This window comes from Ambystoma mexicanum, chromosome 7p, assembly GCF_040938575.1.
Source record: "Ambystoma mexicanum isolate Mex_15411 chromosome 7p, UKY_AmexF1_1, whole genome shotgun sequence".
Lineage (NCBI taxonomy): Eukaryota > Metazoa > Chordata > Amphibia > Caudata > Ambystomatidae > Ambystoma > Ambystoma mexicanum.
The window spans coordinates 334,074,830-334,100,306 of NC_090939.1; positions in this window are offsets into that span (position 1 = coordinate 334,074,830).

A 25,477-nucleotide genomic window follows, 5' to 3' on the forward strand; every position below is an offset into this window, starting at 1 on the left:
ATGAGTGGGGGCCTGCTGGCAGGTGCCCTGCACTGCTGGGGGGTGGGGGTGCAAGGGGACATGAGTGGGACATGAGCAGGGGCCTGCTGGCAGGTGCCCCTTAGTGCTGGGGGATGGGGGTGCAATGGGACATGAGTGGGGGCCTGCTGGCAGGTGCCCTGCACTGCTGGGGTGTGGGGGTGCAAGGGGACATGAGTGGGGGCTTGCTGGCAGGTGCCCCTCAGTGCTGGGGGGGTGGGTGCAAGGGGACATGAGTGGGGGCCTGCTGGCAGGTGCCCTGCACTGCTGGGTGGTGTGGGTGCATGGGGACATGAGTGGGGGCCTGCTGGCAGGTGCCCTGCACTGCTGGGGTGTGGGGGTGCAAGGGGACATGAATGGAACATGACTGGGGGCCTGCTGGCATGTGCCCTGCACTGCTGGGGGTTGGGGGTGCAAGGGGACATGAGTGGGGACCTGCTGGCAGGTGCCCTGCACTGCTGGAGGGGGGTGGGGTGCACGCGGAAATGAGTGGAGGCCTCCTGGCAGGTGCCCCTCAGTGCTGGGGGGTGGGTGTGCAAGAGGGCACATGAGTGGGGGCCTGCTGGCAGGTACCCCCTCAGTGCTGGGGGGTGGGGTTGCAACGGGACATGATTGGGACATGAGTGGGGGCCTGCTGGCAGGTGCCCCGCACTGCTGGGGGTAGGTGTGCAAGGGGACATGAGTGGGACATGAGTGGGGGCCTGCTGGCAGGTGCCCTGCACTGCTGGGGGTGGTGGTGCAATGGGACATGAGTGGGACATGAGTGGAGGCCTGCTGGCAGGTGCCCTCAGTGCTGGGGGGGTGGGGGTGCAATGGGACATGAGTGGGGGCCTGCTGGCAGGTGCCCTGCACTGCTGGGGGGTGGGGGTGGAAGGGGACATGAGTGGGACATGAGCAGGGCCTGCTGGCAGGTGCCCCTTAGTGCTGGGGGGTGGGGGTGCAATGGGACATGAGTGGGGGCCTGCTGGCAGGTGCCCTGCACTGCTGGGGCATGAGGGGTGCAAGGGGACATGAGTGGGGGCCTGCTGGCAGGTACCTTGCACTGCTGGGGGTTTGGGTGCAAGGGGACATGAGTGGGGGCCTGCTGGCAGGTGCCCCTCAGTGCTGGGGGGGTGGGGGTGCAAGGGGACATGAGTGGGGGCAGTTGGCAGGTGCCCCTCAGTGCTGGGGAGTGGGTGTGCAAGGGGACATGAGTGGGGGCCTGCTGGCAGGTGCCCCTCAGTGCTGGGGGGTGGGGGTGCAAGGGGACATGAGTGGGACATGAGTGGGGGCCAGCTGGCAGGTGCCCCTCAGTGCTGGGGGGAGGGGGTGCAATGGGACATGAGTGGAGGCCTGCTGGTAGGTGCCCTGCACTGCTGGGGAGTGGTGTGCAAGGGGACATGAGTGGGACATGAGTGGGGTCCTGCTGGCAGGTGCCCCTCAGTGCTGGGGGTGGGGGTGCAATGGGACATGAGTGGGGGACTGCTGGCAGGTGCCCTGCACTGCTGGGGGGTGGGGGTGCAAGGGGACATGAGTGGGACATGAGTGGGGGCCTGCTGGCAGGTGCCCTGCACTGCTGGAGGGTGGGGGTGCAAGGGGACATAGTGGGACATGAGTGGGGGCCAGCTGGCAGGTGCCCCTCAGTGCTGGGGGGTGGGGGTGCAATGGGACATGAGTGGGGGCCTGCTGGCAGGTGCCCTGCACTGCTGGGGGGTGGGGGTGCAAGGGGACATGAGTGGGACATGAGTCGGGGCCTGCTGGCAGGTGCCCCGCACTGCTGGAGGGTGGGGGTGCAAGGGGACATAGTGGGACATGAGTGGGGGCCAGCTGGCAGGTGCCCCTCAGTGCTGGGGGGTGGGGGTGCAATGGGACATGAGTGGGGGCCTGCTGGCAGGTGCCCCTCAGTGCTGGGGGATGGGGGTGCAATGGGACATGAGTAGGGGCCTGCTGGCAGGGGCCCTGCACTGCTGGGGGGGTGGGGGTGCAAGGGGACATGAGTGGGGGCCTGCTGGCAAGTGTCCATCAGTGCTGGGGGTGCAAGGGGAACATGAGTGGGGGCCTGCTGGCAGGTGCCCCTCAGTGCTGGGGGGTGGGGGTGCAAGGGGACATGAGTGGGGGCCTGCTGGCAGGTGCCCTGCACTGCTGGGGCGTGGGGGTGCAAGGGGAAATGAGTGGGTGCCTGCTGGTAGGTGCCCCTCAGTGCTGGGATGTGGGGGTGCAAGGGGACATGAGTGGGGGCCTGTTGGCAGGTGCCCCTCACGGCTGGGGGGTGGGTGTGCAAGGGGACATGAGTGGGGGCCTGCTGGCAGGTGCCCCGCACTGCTGGGGGTAGGGGTGCAAGGGGACATGAGTGGGACATGAGTGGGGGCCTGCTGGCAGGTGCCCTGCACTGCTGGGGGTGGTGGTGCAATGGGACATGAGTGGGACATGAGTGGAGGCCTGCTGGCAGGTGCCCCTCAGTGCTGGGGGGGTGGGGGTGCAATGGGACATGAGTGGGGGCCTTCTGGCAGGTGCCCTGCACTGCTGGGGGTGCAAGGGGACATGAGTGGGACATGAGCGGGGGCCTGCTGGCAGGTGCCCCTTAGTGCTGGGGGGTGGGGGTGCAATGGGACATGAGTGGGGGCCCGCTGGCAGGTGCCCTGCACTGCTGGGGCATGAGGGTGGAAGGGGACATGAGTGGAGGCCTGCTGGCAGGTACCTTGCACTGCTGGGGGTTTGGGGTGCAAGGGGACATGAGTGGGGGCCTGCTGGCAGGTGCCCCTCAGTGCTGGGGGGTGGGGGTGCAGGGGGACATGAGTGGGGGTCAGTTGGCAGGTACCCCTCAGTGCTGGGGAGTGGGTGTGCAAGGGGACATGAGTGGGGGCCTGCTGGCAGGTGCCCCTCAGTGCTGGGGGGTGGGGGTGCAAGGGGGCATGAGTGGGACATGAGTGGGGGCCAGCTGGCAGGTGCCCCTCAGTGCTGGGGGGGAAGGGGTGCAATGGGACATGAGTGGGGGCCTGCTGGTAGGTGCCCTGCACTGCTGGGGAGTGGGGTGCAAGGGGACATGAGTGGGACATGAGTGGGGGCCTGCTGGCAGGTGCCCCTCAGTGCCGGGGTGTGGGGGTGCAAGGGGAAATGAGTGGGTGCCTACTGGTAGGTTCCCCTCAGTGCTGGGATGTGGGGGTGCAAGGGGACATGAGTGGGGGCCTGTTGGCAGGTGCCCCTCACGGCTGGGTGGTGGGGGTGCAAAAGGACATGAGTGGGACATGAGTTTGGGCCTGCTGGCAGGTGCCCCTCAGTGCTGGGGGGTGGGGGTGCAATGGGACATGAGTGGGACATGAGTGGGGGCCTGCTGGCAGGTGCCCTGCACTGCTGGGGGGTGGGGGTGCAAGGGGACATGAGTGGGACATGAGTGGGGGCCTGCTGGCAGGTGCCCCTCAGTGCTGGGGGTTGGGGGTGCAAGGGGACATGAGTGGGGGTGCTGGCAGGTGCCCTGCATTGCTGGGGATGGGGGTGCAAGGGGACATGAGTGGGACATAAGTGGGGGCCTGCTGGCAGGTGCCCCTCAGTGCTGGGGGTTGGGGGTGCAATGGGCCATTAGTGGGGGCCTGCTGGCAGGTGCCCTGCACTGCTGGGGGTTGGGGGTGCAAGGGGACATGAGTGGAACATGAGTGGGGGCCTGCTGGCAGGTGCCCCTCAGTGCTGGGGAGTGGGGTTGCAATGGGACATCAGCGGGAGCCTGCTGGCAGGTGCCCTGCACTGCTGGGGGGTGGGGGTGCAAGGGGACATGAGTGGGGGCCTGCTGGCAGGTGTCCTGCACTGCTGGGGGGTGGGGGTGCAAGGGGACATGAGTCGGGGCCTGCTGGCAGGTGCCCCTCAGTGCTGGGGTGTGGAGGTGCAAGGGGACATGAGTGGGGGCCTGCTGGCAGGTGCCCCTCAGTGCTGGGGGGTGGGGGTGCAAGGGGACATGAGTGGGACATGAGTGGGGGCCAACTGGCAGGTGCCCCTCAGTGCTGGGGGGGGGGTGCAATGGGACATGAGTGGGGGCCTGCTGGTAGGTGCCCTGCACTGCTGGGGAGTTGGGTGCAAGAGGACATGAGTGGGACATGAGTGGGGGCCTGCTGGCAGGTGCCCCTCAGTGCTGGGGGGTGGGGGTGCAAGGGGAAATGAGTGGGTGCCTACTGGTAGGTTCCCCTCAGTGCTGGGATGTGGGGGTGCAAGGGGACATGAGTGGGGGCCTGTTGGCAGGTGCCCCTCATGGCTGTGGGGTGGGGGTGCAAAAGGACATGAGTGGGACATGAGTGGGGGCCTGCTGGCAGGTGCCCCTCAGTGCTGGGGGGTGGGGGTGCAATGGGACATGAGTGGGACATGAGTGGGGGCCTGCTGGCAGGTGCCCTGCACTGCTGGGGGGTGGGGGTGCAAGAGGACATGAGTGGGACATGAGTGGGGGCCTGCTGGCAGGTGCCCCTCAGTGCTGGGGGTTTGGGGTGCAAGGGGACATGAGTGGGGGTGCTGGCAGGTGCCCTGCATTGCTGGGGATGGGGGTGCAAGGGGACATGAGTGGGACATGAGTGGGGGCCTGCTGGCAGGTGCCCCTCAGTGCTGGGGGTTGGGGGTGCAATGGGCCATTAGTGGGGGCCTGCTGGCAGGTGCCCTGCACTGCTGGGGGGTGGGGGTGCAAGGGGACATGAGTGGAACATGAGTGGGGGCCTGCTGGCAGGTGCCCCTCAGTGCTGGGGAGTGGGGTTGCAATGGGACATCAGCGGGAGCCTGCTGGCAGGTGCCCTGCACTGCTGGGGGGTGGGGGTGCAAGGGGACATGAGTGGGGGCCTGCTGGCAGGTGTCCTGCACTGCTGGGGGGTGGGGGTGCAAGGGGACATGAGTCGGGGCTTGCTGGCAGGTGCCCCTCAGTGCTGGGGGGTGGAGGTGCAAGGGGACATGAGTGGGGGCCTGCTGGCAGTTTCCCTGCACTGCTGGGGCTGGGGGTGCAAGGGGACATGAGTGGGGGCCTGCTGGCAGGTGCCCTGCACTGCTGGGCGGTGGGGCTGCAAGGGTAAATGAGTGGGGGCCTGCTGGCAGGTGCCCCTAAGTGCTGGGGGTGGGGGTGCAAGGTGACATGAGTGGGACATGAGTGGGGGCCTGCTGGCAGGTGCCCTGCACTGCTGGGGGTGCAAGGGGACATGAGTGGGACATGAGTGGGGGCCTGCTGGCAGGTGCCCTGCACTGCTGGGGGGTGGGGGTGGAGGGGGTCATGCGTTGGTGATCAGTAGTGCAAGGTGACATGTGGCTTGGCTGGGGGCATGCCCATGGTGGATGGGCTGCCTGCGGGACATGACAAGGGGTGCAGGGTCGTCCCCTGTGGTGTGGGCTGCCTGCAGGGGCCGTGGATGGTGTAGAGGGAACACCTGGGAGGACCCACACTGCCTATTAATGTATAGGACTCCCCTGCACCCCAGATATACACGTACCCCACTCGCACAGGGCCTGTCGCATGTGAAACGTCCCGGGCACCCCCGAAATACACTTACCCGCTTGCCCAAGGCCAATCGCATGTGAAAGTTCCCGCGCACCCCAGATTTACACAAACCCAGGCCAATTGCGTGTGAAACTTCACACGAACCCCAAGAATACACGCACCCCACTCGCACAGGGCCTATCGTGTGTGAAACTTCCCGCAACCCCAGATTTACACGCACCCCGCTCGCCCAAGACCAATCGCGTGTGAAACTTCCCGTGCACCCCCAAAATACACGCACACGCTATTTTTGACACAGCGGGTATTCGTGTTTGTCGCGTACCCCTTTGCACGTCATTTGTCCTAGAGGGCCACAGTATGGGACAATCATCAGAGCTGTATATACGTTCTTTTTGTTAGCGCACTTTTTGGCGCACATTTTTTTCATGCGCAGGGATGCTACTGCCTGCCTTCGTGTGGCATACGTGTTTAGGCCTGTGCGCGTCTTCGCCGGTGCACTGATTTGTCCTATTCGATTCCATGAATACGAGTTGTAGGCGAGCGTGTGGGCTTTCCGCGCACTTGCCTCCTGTACTTCTCCCGTGAAGCCCACATTTTCACGTGTTGTTCCCCATTCCGCGTGTCACGCCCCGTGTTACGCCTACTTCTGTTATGTGCGCTGCGCTATGTGCGCTTTCGCTGTGGCCGTAGCGCACGCCGTTAGATGACCTGTGCGCCGGCATGCGCCACGCAGATTTTCAGCGCACAACCCACATTGTACTCGCACACGGACTTCCATGAATCGATGTGCGCAGGTTTTGCTGCGATTTTGCGCACTTGCACTGCGATTCGCACAGTTTTGCACGCTTGCGCAGGAATTTTCAGCGCACATTAATTCCATGAATCGGCCCGTTAGTGTTTTAGCATTATGAAGCTGCAATCTCTGGTTCCTTTTCTGTGGGAAAAAAAAACAGTACAATTGGTTAAGCATGAACGTTCAAAAGCTGTAGTGTTATACAGTTTAAAATATACATTTTCCTTTATAGATCCTCGTAAACAGTACATTGTAAGTACTATGGTTGGTACAACTTCAGTGTATGACACACTGCTGTTGTTTTGACATTACATAATCATTGGGAGAAAAAATTCCATACTGGATAAAAAAGAAAATATAGTTATGTGTCAAGTTGATAGTATGTTTGTTTGAAGTATGTTTTAATTAAGGTAATGCTGTTGGCGTATTCTAACTACATTAGAAGTTAGAAGAAGACTTTGTCTCATATATGAATTGAGATGGTGAATTTGAAGTGCTTTGCAATGAAGGGTGTTTTTAAAGTAATGATATACCTGTTGGCGTAGTCTAACTAGATTGCCTTTCAAAAGTGTTATTGTAGTATTATGGATGTTGTTAGAATCCTGCTGACATATTCTAACTATTAATTGTACTAGAGTTTAGTGACTAAATTTGGGTTGAAGGAATATTAAGTAGGCATTTGTTAAATTAGCAGGTAACCTATGTTTTGGAGTAACAGAGGTATTGTTACTTTCAAACCAACCACCTCTTTTTTTTTTTACATGTTCCGTGCAATGCCCTGAAGTGGTTGCAGCGCCAGTTTAGTATATTATACCTACTGCTGTGAAGGTTTTCTTTCCAGGAGATACTTGGTCATGTGTGAAGCATATAAGTTTACCGTTATTCATGGTACTATCTGCATTGTACCTTAGAAGCATTAGTATGACATATTTGCTATGTGAATGTATTTGTATGGTGGAACTATTGTCTGAATTGCAAAAAGGGCCTAATAAGTCATGATTTGCATTCTGCAGGAGCTGGTGAGATTGAATGAATTCAGAATTTGGTATGGACACATATACACATTGTTCATTTGGGATGTGGTCTTGTGAAGCATGGTTGCAGACTGTGCATGTATGTTTCCATGTGTATGAAATCTGAAAGATGTCATTCATATGGATGTTTTTGGTTTCAAGTACTTGTAGTAAGTTCATTAGGATGTCATGTGGATCTTCCTGTGTGTTTATTGTCAATTTTACCATTCCTGCAGTCCTATTCTTGCCTTATACCTGAGCCACTGTAAGAGTTAACAGGATTATTTGTGGCATTTCTGTGAAGAATGAGCATTTTCAAACACAACTGGTCCGAGCCGTTTAAGTAAATGTTGTGAACAGTTGGTGGCAATGGAAAGAGAAGATCCATTGTCCTATTAGCATAAAAATGTACTCCAGCTGAGTTCCTGAACTTTAATGACCAGAAAGTTCTCTTTGTGGATCATTTTATGGGCCTGCAGATGTTTTTCGGAGAAGAGAAGTGTGTCTGTTTCTTTTGTGATGGATGTGCAGTTGATTTTGTGCTAGACAGTTTTGTGTTTGTATTGTTTGTTGTAGGAGTAGGTTGTTGTTTTTTTAGGAGTATTGTTGTAAAATCTGCTATAGCGTCTGTTTCTATTATTGTCTTTTAAAAGGTTTTTTATTGAGGTACATAGCCCATATCGAGATGGGGTTGTATAGTGCCCGTAGCCTTTTTTATTCTAATATTCAAGGAATGCCAGCACTGACTTTGTTTCCATCAAAGTTAATTAGGAAAAGACCATTGAGTGTATGGTGATGTGAATGTGCTATGTAACTAATACCTTCTTAAAGATTGTGCTGCCAATGTGAATCAATGCTTGATCTAAGATTAGACCTTGCGATTTGTGAGTAGTGATAGCATATGCAAGAGACAGACAAAATTGCTCTCTGCGTACATACATGTCTTTGAAAAGAAGGAAACATCCTATTGTCCAGCCAATTCTTTGACTTCTAAAAGCTTGTCAGAGTGGATATTGACAAAGGGAACGTTGTTGTCATGCGGATATGTTTGGAAGCCAACAACTGTACTAATTGCTCCATTAACTAAGCCTTGTTCTATGTCAAGGTTATGTTTCAGAATTACTCTGCACTTCAGACACAAAATCAATATTTTCTCCAATCCGGCTGTGTTTTGGAGATACATTTTTCTAGGCTATTTAGTCATGTTGTTGCTTGTTGACACATAGGAAGTGTCATGCTGTACACTACTAGTTTGTCTGTGGAGCTGATATGCAGTATAGGTTGCATTTCTTTTTTTAAACATTGTCAGGTTGAATTGACTACAGCTTGCAAGGGTTTGCATTAAGGACATACATTTTAGATTTTGTGGAATTAATTTTTCCATGACATCAGGTGAAGATGTGTTTTGCCCATATAGCTCATGGATTAGTCTACTATCTAAGATGGATTTAGCATCTTTAGTAAGAAGCCCAGTTTAAAATATTAGCATATGAGAGTTCTGCAGACTGGTGCATATTTTGAGTTAGATCACTGTAGTGAAAATGCTGCCAGAGATGTATATTTCCAATCCTTCCGAGAGTATTGCAGCTTTCTTTGTGTCCTAATGTTTAGAAAATAGGTTGCTGTTTAACTGGCGTTAACTGTAGGAGGTCTCCGAAAACAATAACCTGTTTTCCTCCAAACAGTTCTTCGTAGTTGGTATTTAGGACTTCTTGTATTCTGAGATGAATTAAAGCCAACACGAGGTTGGACACCATGCTTACTTCATCTATCAGGAGCTTCATTTGTTTTAAAAATCTGCGTAGTTTAGCACCTTCTGCTTACAATTTATAGTATTCTAATTTGTTTTGGTGTTCTACGGGGAGGAGTAGTAGTCGGTGTAAAGTTGTACCACCTATGTTTTAGACAGCTAAAAATGTGGGGGCTGTTACTACAGCCGAAAATGTGTTGTTTGTTAAGTTATTTAAAAATTTGCTGATTATTTAATTAAGATTGTTTTGCCAGAACCAGCTGCAATGCTTACATACAGGGGCAGGGGTTTATCATTTTTACAGCTACAGATTTTAGTTTCATGTTTGAAACCACATTCAATTTCTTGTGTGACTTCGAGATAAACAATGAGTTGTTCATCATTTCACTGAAATTCCAGAACAAACAAGTCTTCCTCTAGATTGATACATGGTATTTTCTACCTCAGTCATGGCTCAAAGGTTCTCCGAGTGGATCTTGGCTTCATGTAAGGGAAGGTTGACTGCTCTCAGGAGTGTGTTTAGCTAGTTTGGCTTCAATGTATTTCTCTAGTTGGTGTTCATTGTCCAACATTTGTTTGTATTGTCTGAAATTGTCATTCTTTTATACTGCTTTCATTTACTTTAAATTCAGCTTCAAATGAGTAATAGTCACCTAATAATTCTTTTTCGTTTCTCCACAGTTTAAAACGTTGGAGTAGAGCTATGTAATACAGTTATACATGTTGTGGAGTTTTAAATGATAACTACATGATTACTTAGACCGGGTTTGGTTAGTTTCACTAGGCTTTCTTCACAAGTTGAAACTGAATATTTGCCAGATGTCTCATTTGGTGTGACAATGTTTTTGTAGGTGTAGTTTTGGGCAATGTACAGACACATGTTTTCCAAAGCAGTACTTCTGTTTGGGTAGTATGTGTCAAGTAAATTGTTTTTTAAAATGTCCTGGCTGTTGGGATCATTTGTGGCTATAACCTGCTAAACTGTCTGCAGCTTCGTAGGACCCGCATTCTCTATGGGAGAGCATTTTTATACTGAAGCTGCACAATTTCTGTGATAGTGCTTTGTCAGATGATAGGTCATCCCAGAGGTCCTTGAGCTCTGTGTTCTCAGCTTTGTTGTGACATATCTTGCAACTGCAGTGGAATTGTGTGCAATGTATTGTATGTCTCTGCATTCCACAAGAGGGCAATGATTGCATTGTAATCATTGATGTACTTGGATGCCTTGTCCCTTTAAATGGTGTATATATGTTTATGGGACTTGCCTTTTACGCTGTGTCTAACAGGAGACTAAAGCTATTTACTTGTCCTTCTTTGCAAACTTGTCTAGGGAAGCCAAGTGACATTTGGTAGATTAGTTTCCTTTGTTTTTATATCTACGTCAGAAGATTTGCCACATTTATGTTTTTGGATGCATAACACTTGTGTATGTATGTCACTATCTGTGGCTTCTGAAGGGATGCTGCAGGTAATGTATTTTTCAATAAACTGTAAAACAGTAGCATCATAATCATGTCCACATTTTGGAGCATCTTTTATCCACAAAAGAATGTGGATGTCTGGTGCTCCTCTGGATTGATATTCTTTTCTCCAAAAGAAGTGTTGCACTTCTCCGAGTGGAGGGGTAGTTTTATTGCAGATAAAATGCAGCATGGCTATGAAGCAATGGTAAAAGTACCTTGATCCATTTACAGGGTCAAGAGAACAAATTTCTCCTGTTGTTTTTATGTCTATTCGATCTTTATTTTGGTTTGCAGTGCGTAACAAGTAGTGCAACTCATCCCATGCATATTCTGCACAACGGTGGGGGTGCTAGGGGACATGAGTGGGACATAAGTGGGGGCCTGCTGGCAGGTGCCCCGCACTGCTGGGGCGTGGGGGTGCAAGGGGACATGAGTGGGGGCCTGCTGGCAGGTGCCCTGCCCAGCTGGGGGGTGGGGGTGTAAGGGGACATGAGTGGGACATGAGTTGGGGCCTGGTGGCAGGTGCCCCTCAGTGCTGGGTGGTGGGGGTGCTATGGGTCATGAGTGGGGGCCTGCTGGCAGGTACCCTGCACTGCTGGGGGGTGGGGGTGCAAGGGGACATGAGTTTGACATGAGTGGGGGCCTGCTGGCAGGTGCACCTCAGTGCTGGGGGATGGGGGTGCAATGGGACATGAGTGGGGGCCTGCTGGCAGGTGCCCTGCACTGCTGGGGTGTGGGGGTGAAAGGGGACATGAGTGTGGGCTTGCTGGCAGGTGCCCCTCAGTGCTGGGGGGTGGGGGTGCAAGGGGACATGAGTGGGGGCCTGCTGGCAGGTGCCCTGCACTGCTGGGTGGTGGGTGTGCATGGGGACATGAGTGGGGGCCTGCTGGCAGGTACCCTGCACTGCTGGGGTGTGGGGGTGCATGGGGACATGAGTGGAACATGAGTGGGGGCCTGCTGGCAGGTGCCCTGCACTGCTGGGGGGTGGGGGTGCAAGGGGACATGAGTGGGGACCTGCTGGCAGGTGCCCTGCACTGCTGGAGGGGGGTGGGGTGCAAACGGAAATGAGTGGAGGCCTCCTGGCAGGTGCCCCTCAGTGCTGGGGCATGTGGGTGCAAGGGGACATGAGTGGGGGCCTGTTGGCAGGTGCCCCTCAGTGCTGGGGGGTGGGTGTGCAAGGGCACATGAGTGGGGGCCTGCTGGCAGGTACCCCTCAGTGCTGGGGGGTGGGGTTGCAAGGGGACATGATTGGGACATGAGTGGGGGCCTGCTGGCAGGTGCCCCGCACTGCTGGGGGTAGGGGTGCAAGGGGACATGAGTGGGACATGAGTGGGGGCCTGCTGGCAGGTGCCCTGCACTGCTGGGGGTGGTGGTGCAATGGGACATGAGTGGGACATGAGTGGAGGCCTGCTGGCAGGTGCCCCTCAGTGCTGGGGGGTTGGGGGTGCAATGGGACATGAGTGGGGGCCTGCTGGCAGGTGCCCTGCACTGCTGGGGGGTGGGGATGCAAGGGGACATGAGTGGGACATGAGCAGGGGCCTGCTGGCAGGTGCCCCTTAGTGCTGGGGGGTGGGGGTGCAATGGGACATGATTGGGGGCCTGCTGGCAGGTGCCCTGCACTGCTGGGGCATGGGGGTGCAAGGGGACATGAGTGGGGGCCTGCTGGCAGGTACCTTGCACTGCTGGGGGTTTGGGGTGCAACGGGACATGAGTGGGGGCCTGCTGGCAGGTGCCCCTCAGTGCTGGGGGGTGGGGGTGCAAGGGGACATGAGTGGGGGGCAGTTGGCAGGTGCCCCTCAGTGCTGGGGAGTGGGTGTGCAAGGGGACATGAGTGGGGGCCTGCTGGCAGGTCCCCCTCAGTGCTAGGGTGTAGGGGTGCAAGGGGACATGAGTGGGACATGAGTGGGGGCCAGCTGGCAGGTGCCCCTCAGTGCTGGGGGGGAGGGGGTGCAATGGGACATGAGTGGGGGCCTGCTGGTAGGTGCCCTGCACTGCTGGGGAGTGGGGTGCAAGGGGACATGAGTGGGACATGAGTGGGGGCCTGCTGGCAGGTGCCCCTCAGTGCTGGGGGGTGGGGGTGCAATGGGACATGAGTGGGGGACTGCTGGCAGGTGCCCTGCACTGCTGGGGGGTGGGGGTGCAAGGGGACATGAGTGGGACATGAGTGAGGGCCTGCTGGCAGGTGCCCCGCACTGCTGGAGGGTGGGGGTGCAAGGGGACATAGTGGGACATGAGTGGGGGCCAGCTGGCAGGTGCCCCTCAGTGCTGGGGGTTGGGGGTGCAATGGGACATGAGTGGGGGCCTGCTGGCAGGTGCCCTGCACTGCTGGGGGGTGGGGGTGCAAGGGGACATGAGTGGGACATGAGTCGGGGCCTGCTGGCAGGTGCCCCTCAGTGCTGGGGGATGGGGGTGCAATGGGACATGAGTAGGGGCCTGCTGGCAGGGGCCCTGCACTGCTGGGGGGGTGGGGGTGCAAGGGGACATGAGTGGGGGCCTGCTGGCAAGTGCCCATCAGTGCTGGGGGTGCAAGGGGAACATGAGTGGGGGCCTGCTGGCAGGTGCCCCTCAGTGCTGGGGGGTGGGGGTGCAAGGGGACATGAGTGGGGGCCTGCTGGCAGGTGCCCTGCACTGCTGGCGGGTGGGGGTGCAAGGGGAAATGAGTGGGTGCCTGCTGGTAGGTGCCCCTCAGTGCTGGGATGTGGGGGTGCAAGGGGACATGAGTGGGGGCCTGTTGGCAGGTGCCCCTCACGGCTGGGGGGTGGGTGTGCAAGGGGACATGAGTGGGGGCCTGCTGGCAGGTGCCCTGCACTGCTGTGGGGTGGGGGTGCAAAAGGACATGAGTGGGGGCCTTCTGGCAGGTGCCCCTCAGTGCTGGGTGGTGGGGGTGCAATGGGACATGAGTGGGACATGAGTGGGGGCCTGCTGGCAGGTGCCCTGCACTGCTGGGGGGTGGGGGTGCAAGGGGACATGAGTGGGACATGAGTGGGGGCCTGCTGGCAGGTGCCCCTCAGTGCTGGGGATTGGGGGTGCAAGGGGACATGAGTGGGGGTGCTGGCAGGTGCCCTGCATTGCTGGGCATGCGGGTGCAAGGGGACATGAGTGGGGGCCTGCTGGCAGGTGCCCCTCAGTGCTGGGGTTTGGGGGTGCAATGGGCCATTAGTGGGGGCCTGCTGGCAGGTGCCCTGCACTGCTGGGGGGTGGGGGTGCAAGGGGACATGAGTGGAACATGAGTGGGGGCCTGCTGGCAGGTGCCCCTCAGTGCTGGGGAGTGGGGTTGCAATGGGACATCAGCGGGAGCCTGCTGGCAGGTGCCCTGCACCGCTGGCAGGTGGGTGTGCAAGGGGACATGAGTGGGGACCTGCTGGCAGGTGTCCTGCACTGCTGGGGGGTGTGGGTGCAAGGGGACATGAGTCGGGGCCTGCTGGCAGGTGCCCCTCAGTGCTGGGGGGTGGCGGTGCAAGGGGACATGAGTGGGGGCCTGCTGGCAGTTTCCCTGCACTGCTGGGGGTGGGGGTGCAAGGGGAAATGAGTGGGGGCCTGCTGGCAGGTGCCCCTCAGTGCTGGGGGTAGGGGTGCAATGGGACATGAGTGGGGGCCTGCTGGCAGGTGCCCTGCACTGCTGGGGGTGGGGGTGCAAGGGGACATGAGCGGGGCCCTGCTGGCAGGTGCCCTACACTGCTGGGGGATGGGGGTGCAAGGGGACATGAGTGGAGGCCTGCTGGCAGGTGCCCCTAGGTGCTGGGGGGTGGGGGTGCAAGGGGACATGAGTGGGGGCCTGCTGGCAGGTGCCCTGCACTGCTGGGCGGTGGGGCTGCAAGGGGAAATGAGTGGGGGCCTGCTGGCAGGTGCCCCTCAGTGCTGGGGGTGGGGGTGCAAGGGGACATGTGTGGGACATGAGTGGGGGCATGCTGGCAGGTGCCCTGCACTGCTAGGGGGTGGGGGTGCAAGGGGACATGAGTGGGACATGAGTGGGGGCCTGCTGGTAGGTGCCCTGCACTGCTGGGGGGTGGGGGTGGAGGGGGTCATGCGCTGGTGATCAGTAGTGCAAGGTGACATGTGGCTTGGCTGGGGGGCATGCCCATGGTGGATGGGCTGCCTGCGGGACATGACAAGGGGTGCAGGGTCGTCCCCTGTGGTGTGGGCTGCCTGCAGGGGCCGTGGATGGTTTAGAGGGAACACCTGGGAGGACCCACACTGCCTATTAATGTATAGGACTCCCCTGCACCCCAGATATACACGTACCCCACTCGCACAGGGCCTGTCGCATGTGAAACGTCCCGGGCACCCCCGAAATACACGTACCCCGCTTGCCCAAGGCCAATCGCATGTGAAAGTTCCCGCGCACCCCAGATTTACACATACCCAGGCCAATTGCGTGTGAAACTTCACACGAACCCCAAGAATACACGCACCCCACTCGCACAGGGCCTATCATGTGTGAAACTTCCCGCAACCCCAGATTTACACGCACCCCGCTCGCCCAAGACCAATTGCGTGTGAAACTTCCCGTGCACCCCCAAAATACACGCACACGCTATTTTTGACACAGCGGGTATTCGTGTTTGTCGCGTACCCCTTTGCACGTCATTTGTCCTAGAGGGCCACAGTATGGGACAATCATCAGAGCTGTATATACGTGCTTTTTGTTAGCGCACTTTTTGGCGCACATTTTTTTCATGCGCAGGGACGCTACTGCCTGCCTTCGTGTGGCATACGTGTTTAGGCCTGTGCGCGTCTTCGCCGGTGCACTGATTTGTCCTATTCGATTCCATGAATATGTGTTGTAGGCGAGCGTTTGGGCTTTCCGCGCACTTGCCTCCTGTACTTCTCCCGTGACGCCCACATTTTCACATGTTGTTCCCCATTCCGCGTGTCACGCCCCGTATTACGCCTACTTCTGTTATGTGCGCTGCGCTATGTGCGCTTTCGCTGTGGCCGTAGCGCACGCCGTTAGATGACCTGTGCGCCGGCATGCGCCACGCAGATTTTCAGCGCACATCCCACATTGTACTCGCGCACAGACTTCCATGAATCGATGTGCGCAGGTTTTGCTGCGATTTTGCGCACTTGCACTGCGATTCGCACAGTTTCGTACGCTTACGCAGGAATTTTCAGCGCACATTAATTCCATGAACCAGCCCGTTAGTGTTTTAGCATTATGAAGCTGCAATCTCTGGTTCCTTTTCTGTGGGAAAAAAAAAACAGTACAATTGGTTAAGCATGAACGTTCAAAAGCTGTAGTGTTATACAGTTTAAAATATACATTTTCCTTTATAGATCCTCGTAAACAGTACATTGTAAGTACTATGGTTGGTACAACTTCAGTGTATGACACACTGCTGTTGTTTTGACATTACATAATCATTGGGAGAAAAAATTCCATACTGGATAAAAAAGAAAATATAGTTATGTGTCAAGTTGATAGTATGTTTGTTTGAAGTATGTTGTAATTAAGGCAATGCTGTTGGTGTATTCTAACTACATTAGAAGTTAGAAGAAGACTTTGTCTCATATATGAATTGAGATGGTGAATTTGAAGTGCTTTGCAATGAAGGGTGTTTTTAAAGTAATGATATACCTGTTGGCGTAGTCTAACTAGATTGCCTTTCAAAAGTGTTATTGTAGTATTATGGATGTTGTTAGAATCCTGCTGACATATTCTAACTATTAATTGTACTAGAGTTTAGTGACTAAATTTGGGTTGAAGGAATATTAAGTAGGCATTTGTTAAATTAGCAGGTAACCTATGTTTTGGAGTAACAGAGGTATTGTTACTTTCAAACCAACCACCTCTTTTTTTTTTACATGTTCCGTGCAATGCCCTGAAGTGGTTGCAGCGCCAGTTTAGTATATTATACCTACTGCTGTGAAGGTTTTCTTTCCAGGAGATACTTGGTCATGTGTGAAGCATATAAGTTTACCGTTATTCATGGTACTATCTGCATTGTACCTTAGAAGCATTAGTATGACAGATTTGCTATGTGAATGTATTTGTATGGTGGAACTATTGTCTGAATTGCAAAAAGGGCCTAATAAGTCATGATTTGCATTCTGCAGGAGCTGGTGAGATTGAATGAATTCAGAATTTTTTATGGACACATATACACATTGTTCATTTGGGATGTGGTCTTGTGAAGCATGGTTGCAGATTGTGCATGTATGTTTCCATGTGTATGAAATCTGAAAGATGTCATTCATATGGATGTTTTTGGTTTCAAGTACTTGTAGTAAGTTCATTAGGATGTCATGTGGATCTTCCTGTGTGTTTATTGTCAATTTTACCATTCCTGCAGTCCTATTCTTGCCTTATACCTGAGCCACTGTAAGTGTTAACAGGATTATTTGTGGCATTTCTGTGAAGGACAAGCATTTTCAAACACAACTGGTCCGAGCCGTTTAAGTAAGTGTTGTGAACAGTTGGTGGCAATGGAAAGAGAAGATCCATTGTCCTATTAGCATAAAAATGTACTCCAGCTGAGTTCCTGAACTTTAATGACCAGAAAGTTCTCTTTGTGGATCCTTTTATGGGCCTGCAGATGTTTTTCGGAGAAGAGAAGTGTGTCTGTTTCTTTTGTGATGGATGTGCAGTTGAATTTGTGCTAGACAGTTTTGTGTTTGTATTGTTTGTTGCAGGAGTAGGTTGTTGTTTTTTTAGGGGTATTGTTGTAAAATCTGCTATAGCGTCTGTTTCTATTATTGTCTTTTAAAAGGTTTTTTATTGAGGTACATAGCCCATATCGAGATGGGGTTGTATAGTGCCCGTAGCCTGTTTTATTCCAATATTCAAGGAATGCCAGCACTGACTTTGTTTCCATCAAAGTTAATTAGGAAAAGACCATTGAGTGTATGGTGATGTGAATGTGCTATGTAACTAATACCTTCTTAAAGATTGTGCTGCCAATGTGAATCAATGCTTGATCTAAGATTAGACCGTGCGATTTGTGAGTAGTGATAGCATATGCAAGAGACAGAGAAAATTGCTCTCTGCGTACATACATGTCTTTGAAAAGAAGGAAACATCCTATTGCCAGCCAATTCTTTGACTTCTAAAAGCTTGTCAAAGTGGATATTGACAAAGGGAAAGTTGTTGTCATGCGGATATGTTTGGAAGCCAACAACTGTACTAATTGCTCCATTAACTAAGCCTTGTTCTATGTCAAGGTTATGTTTCAGAATTACTCTGCACTTCAGACACAAAGTCAATATTTTCTCCAATCCGGCTGTGTTTTGGAGATACATTTTTCTAAGCTATTTAGTCATGTTGTTGCTTGTTGACACATAGGAAGTGTCATGCTGTACACTACTAGTTTGTCTGTGGAGCTGATATGCAGTATGGGTTGCATTTCTTTTTTTAAACATTGTCAGGTTGAATTGACTACAGCTTGCAAGGGTTTGCATTAAGGACATACATTTTAGATTTTGTTGAATTAATTTTTCCATGACATCAGGTGAAGATGTGTTTTGCCCATATAGCTCATGGATTAGTCTACTATCTAAGATGGATTTAGCATCTTTAGTAAGAAGCCCAGTTTAAAATATTAGCATATGAGAGTTCTGCAGACTGGTGCATGTTTTGAGTTAGATCGCTGTAGTGAAAATGCTGCCAGAGATTTATATTTCCAATCCTTCCGAGAGTATTGCAGCTTTCTTTGTGTCCTAATGTTTAGAAAATAGGTTGCTGTTTAACTGGCGTTAACTGTAGGAGGTCTCCGAAAACAATAACCTGTTTTCCTCCAAACAGTTCTTCGTAGTTGGTATTTAGGACTTCTTGTATTCTGAGATGAATTAAAGCCAACACGAGGTTGGACACCATGCTTACTTCATCTATCAGGAGCTTCATTTGTTTTAAAAATCTGCGTAGCTTAGCACCTTCTGCTTACAATTTATAGTATTCTAATTTGTTTTGGTGTTCTACGGGGAGGAGTAGTAGTCGGTGTAAAGTTGTACCACCTATGTTTTAGACAGCTAAAAATGTGGGGGCTGTTACTACAGCCGAAAATGTGTTGTTTGTTAAGTTATTTAAAAATTTGCTGATTATTTAATTAAGATTGTTTTGCCAGAAACAGCTGCAATGCTTACATACAGGGGCAGGGGTTTATCATTTTTACAGCTACAGATTTTAGTTTCATGTTTGAAACCACGTTCAATTTCTTGTGTGACTTCGAGGTAAACAATGAGTTGTTCATCATTTCACTGAAATTCCAGAACAAACAAGTCTTCCTCTATATTGATACATGGTATTTTCTACCTCAGTCATGGCTCAAAGGTTCTCCGAGGGAAGGTTGACTGCTCTCAGGAGTGTGTTTAGCTAGTTTGGCTTCAATGTATTTCTCTAGTTGGTGTTCATTGTCCAACATTTGTTTGTATTGTCTGAAATTGTCATTCTTTTATACTGCTTTCATTTACTTTAAATTCAGCTTCAAATGAGTAATAGTCACCTAATAATTCTTTTTCGTTTCTCCACGGTTTAAAAAGTTGGAGTAGAGCTATGTAATACAGTTATACATGTTGTGGAGTTTTAAATGATAACTACATGATTACTTAGACCGGGTTTGGTTAGTTTCACTAGGCTTTCTTCACAAGTTGAAACTGAATATTTGCCAGATGTCTCATTTGGTGTGACAATGTTTTTTTAGGTGTAGTTTTGGGCAATGTACAGACACATGTTTTCCAAAGCAGTACTTCTGTTTGGGTAGTATGTGTCAAGTAAATTGTTTTTTAAAATGTCCTGGCTGTTGGGATCATTTGTGGCTATAACCTGCTAAACGGTCTGCAGCTTCGTAGGACCCGCATTCTCTATGGGAGAGCATTTTTATACTGAAGCTGCACAATTTCTGTGATAGTGCTTTGTCAGATGATAGGTCATCCCAGAGGCCCTTGAGCTCTGTGTTCTCAGCTTTGTTGTGACATATCTTGCAACTGCAGTGGAATTGTGTGCAATGTATTGTATGTCTCTGCATTCCACAAGAGGGCAATGATTGCATTGTAATCATTGATGTACTTGGATGCCTTGTCCCTTTAAATGGTGCATATATTTTTATGGGACTTGCCTTTTACGCTGTGTCTAACAGGAGACTAAAGCTATTTACTTGTCCTTCTTTGCAAACTTGTCTAGGGAAGCCAAGTGACATTTGGTAGATTAGTTTCCTTTGTTTTTATATCTACGTCAGCAGTATTTGCCACATTTATGTTTTTGGATGCATAACACTTGTGTATGTATGTCACTATCTGTGGCTTCTGAAGGGATGCTGCAGGTAATGTATTTTTCAATAAACTGTAAAACAGTAGCATCATAATCATGTCCACATTTTGGAGCATCTTTTATCCACAAAAGAATGTGGATGTCTGGTGCTCCTCTGGATTGATATTCTTTTCTCCAAAAGAAGTGTTGCACTTCTCCGAGTGGAGGGGTAGTTTTATTGCAGATAAAATGCAGCATGGCTATGAAGCAATGGTAAAAGTACCTTGATCCATTTACAGGGTCAAGAGAACAGATTTCTCCTGTTGTTTTTATGTCTATTCGATCTTTATTTTGGTTTGCAGTGCGTAACAAGTAGTGCAACTCATCCCATGCATATTCTGCACAACGTAAAGTAACAAACCATGTGGGTGAGCCTAGGTTCCTTAGCATGCAGCGTACATCAGCGCAACGCTGAAACCAGTATTCTTTTGTACCATGCATGTTTTCCAGGAGATTTGTGATACGTTACTGCTAAACTTCATTCTTGCCTTTTATTATTTTAAGCATTTGGGTAGCTGATATGTTTAAAAGGTTAGAGCTTGTTTTTAATATGTGTGCAACTCCATAACATAGCGGTGCTAGTTCACTTTCGAAGAGACAGTGGAACATGTATTTGACATTTTGCCTGAATCTGGGGTCTTCAGAATACATTTGTAAAGAGGGATATTCTGATGCACTCATTTGTGTGGGCCTTTCATCATATCTTCTTCCTTTTCCTGTAGGAAAGAGTAGAGGGAAAGAAGGTGCTTCTACACTTTTTTTCCCCATATGCTCATTTTGGCTTGATGCATTTGATATGTTTTCAATGCATCATCAATTGTGTCTTTGGAGTGCAGGGGGTGAATGGTATACTGGTCCAAAATGTTGGCTGCTAAGACAGGATCTACATGTCCAAATTGGGCAGTTTCTGATGACACTTGAATAATGTGAGTGGTTTCTATTACTTTTCCCCCTATGTTTATATCTTTGTAGTGTTCATTATTTTCTTTTAGATATTGTAGGGCTTGTCTAACTTTGTTTAAATTGTCTAGTTGTCGTCAAATTGTTTTGTCTTTTCTTGGTAGACCATTAACTAGTACAATCAAAGATTGATCGATTGGCCATTGTAGTGGTCAGATGGAGGTAATTTGACTGATTTTGGTTGAAGGTGTGTTAAAGCTTGAAATGGGGCACTGTTTCTATTATAATGCTCTCGTACAAATTAACCTGTTGAAGAGCTTTTTGAAGTGGGAATATTAGTTATTAGTGATAGCACATGATGAAATAATATTTTATTTATATTGTGCTTGTACACAAGTGTTTCAGAGAGCGACCAAGCAAAGGGAGGGGCCAAGGGAAAAAAAAAGAATCTTACTAGTACCAGTGATATTGAGAACGCGCAAGTGCATGGGATTTGGTCATTGTCACGCTTTGTGTTGCAGTACGTGCACACTCTGGGGTTAGTTGTTTTGTATTTACCTTCTGCTCTTAGATATAAAGCTAATTGGAAGCATTGGGATCCTTTATTGTCTTCTATTGTGTAAGCTAGATTTACTATTTTTGTGCTCTTTTTATAAAACGTTCTGCAGCAACAGACACATTTTTGGTCTGATATTTGAGAAGATGTGTTTTAAAACGTAGCTATTTCTTTTGTGTATGTCTTTATTAGGATGTTGGTGTTTATGAGGTTTTTCAGGAATGTTTTCTAAAGGTACAGAATTTTCTTTTGCGGTTCCATGTAGGAGTACGTTATTTAAATTTTGCAATTCTAGAGCAGGACTTTTTGCATAGGATAGTTGATGCACAAGATTCTGTATAGTAGAATAGTGTGTTGCTTACATTTTGACGTTGTGGAAAGTGCTTAGGCAAGCAGATCCTAAAATGAAGGCTAATGAATGTCCTTGCATGACCAGTGTGGCTGTGCACTGGATAGGAGTTTTTGGTTTGTTAAAGCTTTCATTTTACTTTTGTCTTTTCAGTTTTACATAGAGATTGAGGAATTCTCAAAAGGATTGTTGGTGTACATTGCACATCGAGCTGCATGTCCACTTCTGCACTGGATGGTTTGTTTGGGTGAAAGGAGCATTTGGTTCAAAGTTTATTGGGGATTTTTTTTCTGTAAGGGTTTCTTTTGCCATAATGGTTTGTTCCACCATTTCATACCCTCTAAAACTATACTGTTTTTTTGTTCTTGTTTATAATCTTCTCAATTGAAGTATGGTTCTGTGCTGCTTGTGTGACTCCATTCACCATCACAGAAGTTTGAAAACGTCTCTATATTGACACTGCGCATGATTAGAAGTACTTGTTGTAATTTATTGATTAATTTGGTTAGTGGTTTCATTCTGTTTAAAATCAATTGAAACAATATTCCCTTCTGTAGAAAACCACTGTCAATTAGAGCTTGCAGGATTACTCTCCTGCTGTAGTTTTCAAGGGAAGATCGTAACTTTTCAGATGTTTTCATAAGATTGGGAAGAATTCTACGGTGTAAAGTTTTTTGTAGCATAATTTCCTTGGATTGCTTTACCATGACTATGTTAACACTAGTAGATAGAGGATTTGATTTGTTCGTAGGTCTGATTTTGTTTGTACATAATTTATACTTTTTGTTGTTGCAAGAAGGGCCTTACCTTTTTTAGTCATGGTTGGTTTAGATTTTTTGAGTGAGGTTACTAGCTCTTTTTTTAATGTTTTCTATAAATTGTTTTAGAGGTGGATGAGTATGTGGTGTTCTTTGGGTCTTATCTGCTCATATGTTTATTTCTTTTATATAGAGTTTCTATTTAGTAGGCATGTTGTTGGGAAAAGAGAAAGGTTGGATTTGGTGAAATTGTGTAATGTATATGCATGTATGGTGCATGGGTGTGATTATAGAGATGAATAGAGTGCTGTTTGATTGTGAGGTGGTATATCAGGTGTGGTTGGGAAGCTTGTGAGAATACGCGTGTACAAAGGTGTGACAGTGTTGGGTTAGTGAAGAAGGCAGAGATGGTGTGAAGGAATGTGCACATTGATTGTACTGTTTTGACAAATAGAGTGGGTGTTGCAATTGTGGTGTGTAGATGAGAATAGTAGGAGTGTTAATGGTGGAATATAGTGGGCTAGAGTGAAAGAAATGTTGTTTTGAAAAGAGTAGCCTGGGGTAATATATATAATGGAACTGTGCTGCTATAATTACATACATAAACCTGGTAAATTAATGTATTTACTTTGTCAGATCCGAAGGGCATTCATTTTTCTTTTATTGATTGCAGTGATGTGTTTTTTTTTCTGTAATTGTAAAAGAAAGTTAGTGGGGGTATGTTGTAATGGTGAAGTACTGATAGGGAGCAAGGTTTATATTTACAACGGACGGAGGAGTGGTGGAGAAATAGTTATTAACATTGATGGACAATTAAAAATGGTTGCTTTTAGGAGCATTTTCATGACATTTAAGAAATGTGTATTTGCATTTGCAGAAGCTCTGTAAGATGTTGTAAAAGAGAAGAACAGTTCATGGAAAAGAGTTGTAGTACACTTTTAAATGGTAGTTGGTGTGAATAAGTTTAATGTGTTAGGAGTATATGCATACTTGCCAACATGATGCATTCTAATTTGTAGGTGTTTATGTAGTGCTAGATTTTTTGTTTGCATTATAGGCCTTGTAGTTCCACTTTTACTGTTGTGAAAGTTGGAGTACAAGTCACAAATGTAGAGAAAAAGATAGGACTGCATAAGCAGCTGAAGATGCGAATGGGTTATGTTAGGAAGTATACATGTAATGTTAACATATCAAACAGGCATATAGTGAGTGAATTACAAATGGTGTACACATCTATTTTTTATGCTTTTACTTTCCTTTATGAAAAAGTGACAGTGTCTGCTGGAAATGCAGATATGCATTTTTTTTTACTTTCTTTAAAAGGCTTCAAAAAAATATTTTGAAAAGCACAGCCTTTCATATATTTATTTGATATACATGTCACGGTTTTGAATCTTGAAGTTCAGTCGTGTTTTTTTGTAGCATTCTCGGACTTGTAGTTGCAGGGGGTCATGCGCTGGTGATCAGTAGTGCAAGGTGACATGTGGCTTGGCTGGGGGGCATGCCCATGGTGGATGGGCTGCCTGCGGGACATGACAAGGGGTGCAGGGTCGTCCCCTGTGGTGTGGGCTGCCTGCAGGGGCCGTGGATGGTTTAGAGGGAACACCTGGGAGGACCCACACTGCCTATTAATGTATAGGACTCCCCTGCACCCCAGATATACACGTACCCCACTCGCACAGGGCCTGTCGCATGTGAAACGTCCCGGGCACCCCCGAAATACACGTACCCCGCTTGCCCAAGGCCAATCGCATGTGAAAGTTCCCGCGCACCCCAGATTTACACATACCCAGGCCAATTGCGTGTGAAACTTCACACGAACCCCAAGAATACACGCACCCCACTCGCACAGGGCCTATCATGTGTGAAACTTCCCGCAACCCCAGATTTACACGCACCCCGCTCGCCCAAGACCAATTGCGTGTGAAACTTCCCGTGCACCCCCAAAATACACGCACACGCTATTTTTGACACAGCGGGTATTCGTGTTTGTCGCGTACCCCTTTGCACGTCATTTGTCCTAGAGGGCCACAGTATGGGACAATCATCAGAGCTGTATATACGTGCTTTTTGTTAGCGCACTTTTTGGCGCACATTTTTTTCATGCGCAGGGACGCTACTGCCTGCCTTCGTGTGGCATACGTGTTTAGGCCTGTGCGCGTCTTCGCCGGTGCACTGATTTGTCCTATTCGATTCCATGAATATGTGTTGTAGGCGAGCGTGTGGGCTTTCCGCGCACTTGCCTCCTGTACTTCTCCCGTGACGCCCACATTTTCACATGTTGTTCCCCATTCCGCGTGTCACGCCCCGTATTACGCCTACTTCTGTTATGTGCGCTGCGCTATGTGCGCTTTCGCTGTGGCCGTAGCGCACGCCGTTAGATGACCTGTGCGCCGGCATGCGCCACGCAGATTTTCAGCGCACATCCCACATTGTACTCGCGCACAGACTTCCATGAATCGATGTGCGCAGGTTTTGCTGCGATTTTGCGCACTTGCACTGCGATTCGCACAGTTTCGTACGCTTACGCAGGAATTTTCAGCGCACATTAATTCCATGAATCAGCCCGTTAGTGTTTTAGCATTATGAAGCTGCAATCTCTGGTTCCTTTTCTGTGGGAAAAAAAAACAGTACAATTGGTTAAGCATGAACGTTCAAAAGCTGTAGTGTTATACAGTTTAAAATATACATTTTCCTTTATAGATCCTCGTAAACAGTACATTGTAAGTACTATGGTTGGTACAACTTCAGTGTATGACACACTGCTGTTGTTTTGACATTACATAATCATTGGGAGAAAAAATTCCATACTGGATAAAAAAGAAAATATAGTTATGTGTCAAGTTGATAGTATGTTTGTTTGAAGTATGTTGTAATTAAGGTAATGCTGTTGGTGTATTCTAACTACATTAGAAGTTAGAAGAAGACTTTGTCTCATATATGAATTGAGATGGTGAATTTGAAGTGCTTTGCAATGAAGGGTGTTTTTAAAGTAATGATATACCTGTTGGCGTAGTCTAACTAGATTGCCTTTCAAAAGTGTTATTGTAGTATTATGGATGTTGTTAGAATCCTGCTGACATATTCTAACTATTAATTGTACTAGAGTTTAGTGACTAAATTTGGGTTGAAGGAATATTAAGTAGGCATTTGTTAAATTAGCAGGTAACCTATGTTTTGGAGTAACAGAGGTATTGTTACT